Source organism: Tenrec ecaudatus, chromosome X, assembly GCF_050624435.1.
Source record: "Tenrec ecaudatus isolate mTenEca1 chromosome X, mTenEca1.hap1, whole genome shotgun sequence".
Classification (NCBI taxonomy): domain Eukaryota; kingdom Metazoa; phylum Chordata; class Mammalia; order Afrosoricida; family Tenrecidae; genus Tenrec; species Tenrec ecaudatus.
This window is the reverse complement of record NC_134548.1, coordinates 151,838,944-151,846,944: the sequence shown is the minus strand read 5'-3', so window position 1 is coordinate 151,846,944 and position 8,001 is coordinate 151,838,944.

Sequence of the window (8,001 nt, the reverse complement as noted above, 5' to 3'; positions counted from 1 at the left end):
TGTGTTTACTTGTATTTTATTGGTTATAGCAAGACATTTGACAGTGTGAATCATAACAAGCAATGGATACATTGAGAAAAATGGGAATTCCAGGACATTTAATTGTGCTCATATGGAACCTGTATATGGATACAGAAGACAGTTGTTTGACCACAACAAGAAATACCTAATGGCGCAAAATCAAGAAAGGTGTACAGAGTTATATCCTCACACCATATTTATTCATTCTGTATGTTAAGCAAATAATTATAGAGGCTGCATTATATGAAGAAGGGCAAGGCATCACAATCTGAAGAAGGCTTAGACATAGATGGCACAACCTCACTTGCTGAAAGAGAAGAGGACTTGAAGCCATTATTGATGAACATCAAGGATTGCTGCCTTCCATATGGATTGCAACTCACTGTGAAGAAAACCAAAATCCTTGCAACTAGACCAATAGGCAACATCATATAAAACAGAGAAAAGATTCAGTTGTGTGGGATTTTAACCTGCTTAGATCTACAATCAATGCTCATAGAAACAGCAGTCAAGAAACTGGGCAAATCTGCCGCTCAAGAGCTCTTTAAAGTTTGGAAGAGCAAGGATGTCACTTTGAGACCTAAAATGGGGCTGACTCACACTGAGGTATTTTCAATCGCCTAATATGCATGTTAAAGTTGGACACTGAATAAGGAAGACTAAAGAAGAATTGATACATTTCGTTTATGGTACTGGCAGAGAATATACAAAGTATGAATTGCCAAAATAACAAACAAATCTGTCTTAGAAGAAAAATGGACAGAAATTTCCTTAGAAGTAAGGATGATTTAACTTCACATCCTGTAGTTTGGACAAATTATCAGGAGAGACCAGCCCGCTAGAAAAGGACATCAACCTTGGTAAAGTAGAAGGGCAGCGAAAAAGAGGAAGAGCCTTGACCAGATGAATTGATACAGTGGCTACAACAAAAACTCAAACATAACAATTGCGAGGGTGGGGCAGCACCGAGTAGAGTTTCATTCTACTGTATATGAGTTGAAATGGACGGCACAGAAGGACGTAATAATTGTCTTATTACCCGCATGGTTTCTATTGAGAAAGTCCAAGCTTTTCCTTATTGGGTTTCCTTTGGAGGTGACTATTTTGGTTTTTCCCCCTAGCTAGTCTCAGAATTCTTTACTTTGCCGTGATATTGGGCAATTTAACTTCAATATGTCATGAACTTTTCTTTTGAGGTCTATCCTATTGGGGATTCTTTCAGCATTTCTGCAGGGCAGTGAAGAGAAATACTGGCGCACGGTTCCTGCCTTCCATCACTGCCCTGCCTCTAGCTGTCTTCCTCTGCCCTTCCTACCCCTTCCGCCCCTGATCCACCACCAGGAAGAACAGAGCGTCATCATTCCACCTCCAGAAGCTCTGGCCACAGGCATGTGTTCAACCTACTAAACAGAGCTCTTCATTCCTGGGAATACTAAGAAGTGAACCTAAACGGAGCCCTTGCCAACACAATTTCTCCCTTGCTCGGCTTCAAATCTGAGATCCTAAGCTTGCAAACATTTCAGCAGCTATCTCCTTTCTCTTCTTGAAGGCGCCACCTGAAGAGCTCTCTCCAAGAAAGTCCTGCCCCCAGCCTTCCCTTTGCTGGCAACCTGTGCCAGTTTGGACATCTCCCATGGACCCATGATGCCAGGCATTTTGTGAACAAAATGCGAGTGCCTTCAAATACTGCCTGGCTGTTGGAAGCCCTGTGGGACTGGATTCTTGGAGGATTCCCACCCCAACATTAAGAAGTAAGGACAGAACAGACATTGAGCTCAACATACAAAACCAAACGGCGCAAAGTCCCATGTTGCGGCTGTTTCACATACAGCGGTACACAGTGGGACCCGTGATGTGCCCTCGGATTCGTGTGTGATGCTGTGAAATGTTTGGTGCTGTCCAGTTGGCTCTGGCTCACAGTTACCTTATTAACAACAGAACGGAAGGTTACCCAGTCCTGCACCATCTTCATGTTCATCAGCATGTTTTGAGTTCAAGTATTATGGTACCTTACAACCCACAGATCTCATTGTCCAGCACTATATTGTGCAAGATTCTGTGATCTATAGGTTTTTCACTGGTTTGTTTTCAAGTAGATCATTAGGCCTTTGTTCCTAGTCTGCCTTAGTCTGGAAGTTCCGGTGAAACATATTCACCATGAGTGCTCTTGCTGATATTTGAAATACTGGTTGCTCCCGGCATCTCAGCAATAGGACAATCTGACGGCTGGTGGGCACAAACAAGGGAAGGCATAATTATTACCCTTGGAAGGATCCAATGGGGCAAAGGGTATACTTGTTAAGGAGGAACCTTGTAGTGCGGACAAAGATTCCAGGCCCCGCCTCTTCGCTCTGTACCCCCTTTCATGGGTAATCTGAGGCTCTCTGTTTTCCTTTGGTCAGGAAGACACAAAGAGCTGGAGGTTAAGTTTAAATTCAACTACATTGAACTTCTGGTCCCTGGCCCCAAGAACATCTCAGCTGAACTCCCTGTCTCAAGCTACACCTTAATTAGTGTTTTGTAAACCAAGACTATCCCAAACCAAACGCACTTCCAATTCCCTCAGTTCCAACTCATAATGACCCTGCAGGACAGCGTGGAACTACCCCACGGGCCTTCCCCAAGGCTGTCCGCTTTATGAAAGCAGACGGTCTCATCTGTCGCCTTCAGAGTAGAGGGTGGATTTGAATCCCCTTCTCATTAGGAGCCCAGCAATTACTCTCCTGCACCACCAGGACTTCTTCTGAACGAAGATCCCCACATCCCCTCAGGTCAGAGGAGGGTTGCCACTCCTGGAGCCCTGGGATGGCATTTCCACTGGCAGCGCCAGTCCCTAAGACTCTTTATTTCTTATTAAGTCATTGGTTACTATTCCCTCCTGCTGGCACCCTGACTTTCCGGGATGCCCACGTACGAATATGGGCCTGGGTAGAGTCATGAGTGTGAGGTACTGGCTAAGCAGAAATCAACGAAGGAACTGCGAGCAGAAGAAATTGAGGCATTTTGTGTGCAAGGCAGTGGCTCTTGCTGGAGATGTGGGGGGAGGGGGAGGAAGAAGACAAAACGCACCCAACTTGCTCAACCGGTTCTCTTTTTGCTTCAGGACTGGCCACACAGTGTCTCCACTGCAGAATGAATGAGTAGGGGGAAATGAGAAAGCAGAAATGTGGAGCAATTCCTGGTTTTCCAAAACCACCCAGGTCCACACCCCCTCACCACATCTGGCCAGGCCCCACAGTGGGTCAGGAGACGAGAGGGACCACCAAAAGTTGACCTGTCCACTGCTCTCCCCACAACTCTGAGACCACCCACAGCATCCCAGAGTCCAGCTCCCAAGGGACTCTTTCCCCAAGTAAGCTTGGCTGTGAGAAACGGAACAGAGCAGCCTGTTCCCCAATGGCCCAGGCTGTTTTTTGCCAAATGGGTCCAGTGTCCTCCTAAGCCACAGCACAATCCACTGAAAGCGATGGGGAAAGACAGGACCGATGGGACAGTTGTCTAAACGAGGGAAGCAATACCTGATAGAATGAGGAGAGAAAGCCACACACTGTTTATTTCATGTTGGGAAAAACGTGCTGTCGTTAACTGCTGTCTAGTCGGCCCCTGACTCCTGGCAAGGCTACAGGAACTGCAGGGTCCCGGGTGTGCCATCCCCTTGATTAATTGCAGATTGGATCTGCGTGATCATAAGGTTTTCTTTTTCTTATTTTCAGAAGCAAATAGCCAGGCCTTTCTTCCGAATCCATATTAGTCTGGAAGCGCCTTTGAAGCCTGCTCAACACCATAGCAACATGCCAGCCTCCACTGGCATGCACATAAACGGCATGGGTGGGGACTCAGACTTGAGTCTCCCACGTGGAAGGGGAGACGTGTACCATGCAATCACCCTCTTGTGAGAGATAACATGAGTAAAATGCTGAGAACCATCCCACAATTGAAAATCGTCTTCCCCAAGTATAACTTTCACTCTCAATTCCTTGGCCATGGCTACCTCTGCTTCCGAAGGAATCGCATGACAAACACCTTGTAGGGAACCCCTTTCAGTTGCCAACGCCTTGGAATATCCTTATTGCTAGATTTGAAGGTTGAAAGAAACAGACCAACTTCGAACCATTGCAAGTAGGCCGATGCTCTGAGGGGACCACACTACTTGAGGTCTAACCAGAGGGGATGTGACTTTTCCCAGGTGTCACTTCATTTCACTTGGGTGGGTAGCCCCCTCCAAGTTCCGCATGCTGGCGAAGACCTCGGAATAAGTGTGCAATTTCCCCCGGGAACTTCTTGGAAAGGCAGCGCTCATTTGACACATGGGAATGTTCTGAGGTCATGTAAGAAATATGAAAGCCCTGATCTACTTGTTAAAAGCCACTCTCTACTTTTTCCTTGTAGTCAGGGAATGATGCCACCAATTCCTCTGGGTGAGGGGTGCAGGCTCTAGAGCAGAGCTGGGCATACTATTTTCTGTAAAGGGTCAGAGAGTAGGCCAGATGGTCTCAGCATTGATTCACTGCCATTATAGTGCCTAAGGAGCCATCGACAAGCATGTCGTCGAATGAGCATGACTGTGTTCCCACACAACTTTATTTGCACAAAAAAAAACCCCAACAGTCAGGCTCTGGATTTGATCTGTGGGCCCGCTTGGGTGTGCAGGCTGTAATTTGCTGGCCCCTGCTGTAGTGCAAATGGAAGACTCCTTAGTAGAGTTGTTCTCATTCAATATCTCCAAGCAAGTTACTGAAAGGTAGAGACAAGCAGACGTCTCTGGGCTCCCAGTCACCCCTCTTGCGTCTCTCAAACCATTCTCCATTGAATCCCATGATGTCATCCTGAAATGTAATGGGTCATTGACAGGGTCACATTACTCAGAGAAAAGCAGGATGTTTTACACCTAAAATATGCAGCACAAGACCAGAGCTCATTGCTACAAAAGGCTCTTCTATAATGGGAAGCAAGGCTAAAGAGAAGGCAGGCTGGGAGGCCAAGTGGGGACACTGAAGGCACACCGGGTCGTCAAGTCAGGCTTGGAGGGTGCATCTGTGGCCCTGGAAAGCATATTCCCATGTGTATCTGTCGCTCCACTGGACAGATGACTTCGTTTCCATCTCCCCCGCCCCTCTCCCCGGCCCGCTCACTCATCCAAAAGAAAAGGGCCATCATTGCTCACTTGGGAAGAATACTATATGGGAGACGTTTTGAAAAGTGGTTAGACAAGTCTAGCGTACTTAGGGAGGGAAAGCCACTTCCAAAAGCATGAAATGTGTCAAGAAAAAGACCAGGCTATTCCTTTGAAACTTCATAGCTTCTTAGAAAATTAACTCCAAATCAGTGGGCTTAGGTTAACAAGAGGGGCATTATCCAGGCAAATGAACAGAAGGCGCTGGTTTCTTGTGTTCACATACCTTTTGGGTGCAGTTCAAGGAGCCTTGGTGATCCTTGGCTCAGAACCACATAGTAGCTGCTCGAACCCACCAGAAGCTCCACAGGAGAAAGTGTGACAGCTTCCCAAAAGATTTATAGCCATGGAAAACCCACGGGGCAGTGCTACTCTGTCTGTAGGGTCGCTCGGGCCTTTGTACAGATCTTGTCCTGGAAGGTCCTTCTGAAAACCAATGAATTGGGTGTGCCATGAAAGTACAACTCTAAATTTCAAAACCAAGGACCCAAATCCCATGAGGTATTTATTTATTTGTACATAAACAACCTCAGCAGCTATTCTTTTTGGTGTTTGGGTTTTGGTTTGGGTCATTGTTGTAAATAAGTTTAACGCGCAGCTTTTCGCCAATTTAGCTTTTTAGAGGTGCACAATTTATTGACAACACACACAATAAGCATTTGTATAGCCCTACCCTTAATCATCATCTACTCAAGCTCAGTAACTCTAAGCTACATAAGGTTTTCCTTTTGAGATTATAATTATAGTAGCATTATTCTAGCCAATGATGTAGATTTTAAAGCACTATTGATAAAATGAAAGTTTACATATATAGGAGAGCTTTTCAGATGAAACTGCATGGGATGTTCACTTATACAGGTTAAACACAGAAGTAACTGAACATTGTTTAAGAAAGCGATGGGGGTTAGATGCAAGGCAAACATTCCAATCATGTTCATTCACTAAGGCAAAACTATGTCTGCAGACATGTCACAAAAAGCAAAAAGGACAAGTATGACAATAGCAAGTGTATGGTAGTCTTAAGTAACCGATTAATTATATGGTAGTCTACAGCTGCCAATCATCAAAAGGAAGAGATTGGAACAAACGTCCACTGACTTCCAAATCCACTACCTTGGGATAGCAGCCCTCTGCTTCTTCTCACACTAGGGTGTTTCAACATAGGGTTTTCGAAGGCTGGTTTTTTATTTTTTTACAAGTAGATTGACAGGCCCTCCAGGCACCTATGAGTAGACATGAAACTCTAGCTTTTGGTTAGTAGCTGAGGGAGTTAACTGTTTCCAATACCCAGGGACTCCATAAGGCCATGTTTTTTCCATAAGGCCTTTCTAAACTCCCCAAACTCACTGCCATTAGGTTGATTCCGACTCATAGTGACCCTAAAGGACAACATAGAACTGCCCCTGTGGGTTTCCAAAACTATAACTCTTGACAGGAGTAGAAAGCTTCATCTTTTGGCTGCTGGCTTCAAACTGTTTACCCTGTGGTTAGCAGACCAATGTGTAACCACTATGCTAACAAAGGCAAACTCCAAATTCATTGGCGTTGAGTCAGTGCTGACTCATAGTGAAACCTTGGGTTTCTAAGTCTGTAACTGTTTACGGGAGTAGAAAGCCCAGTCTTCCTCTCGCAGAGCTGCTGCTGGTTTCAAAGTGCTGCCCACACGGATCACAGCCCAACACGTAACCACTACACCACCAGGGCTTCTATAAGGCCCTTCTAGCTCTTCAAAATTCAGCTAAGATGGTACCTCCTCCAGGTACTTCCTGGCCCACCTAAGTGTGCCCCCACCCCCTCTCCTATGCTACCATGTAATCCTGTGTCTGTTTCTCTTGTTGCACTCACTACACTGTAGTCATCTGTTTGATTATATGATTCACTTCCTCCACTAGAGCCTGAGCTCCTTGCTCCCTGATTGGTCTCTGGGCCTCCAAGGCCTACACAATGCTGGACACATTTGTTGTTAGACGCCACCAAGTTGGTTCTGACTCATAGTGGCACCATGTACAACAGGAGGAAACACTGCCTGGTCCTCCTTCCCTCCCAATTGCCCTTCTGTTTGGGCCCATTGTTGCAGCCACGGTGTCACTCCATCTTGTTGAAGGCCTTTCTCTTTTTCCTTGTCCCTGTATTTTACCAAGCAGGATTCCCTTCTCCAGGGACTAGTCTCTCCTGACAACATGCCCAAAGTACATGAGACAAAGTCCTTGCCTCTTAGGAGCATTCTGGTTGTGCTTCCAAGACATTTATTTGCTCTTTTGGCAGTCTATGTGTTTTCAATATTCTTCGCCAGCACCATAATTCAAATGCATTGATTCTTCTTCAGTCTTCTTTATGCATTGTTGAAGCTTCATGTGAATATGTAGTGACTCAAAATAGCATGAATTTGGTCGGCCACACCTTGATTCTCAAAGTAACATCCTTGCTCTTCATCTCATGGGTGCTCCTTCCTCACCCTCTTGATGTTGAGCCGATGCTGACACATAGCGACCCTATAGGACAGTTGAGCATGTAACCACTGTGCTTCTAGAGATAATTCACACGTGAGAAGAGCTCCCTAAATCTTTGTGGAATTTGATGGCCACTATTGAGAGACTTCACTTACCCAGCTGCTCTCCTTTGGACCACAGTCATCATTTTCCAGAGCTAGCCTACGTTGGATAGGAGCCCTGGTGGCATAGTGGTTATGTATTGGACTGCAATCTGCAAGGTCAGCAGTTCAAAACCACCAGCTAGCTGTTCCATGGGAGAAAGACAGGGCTGTCTACTCCCGTAGTCTTTCAGGGGCAGTTCCACCTTGTAATATA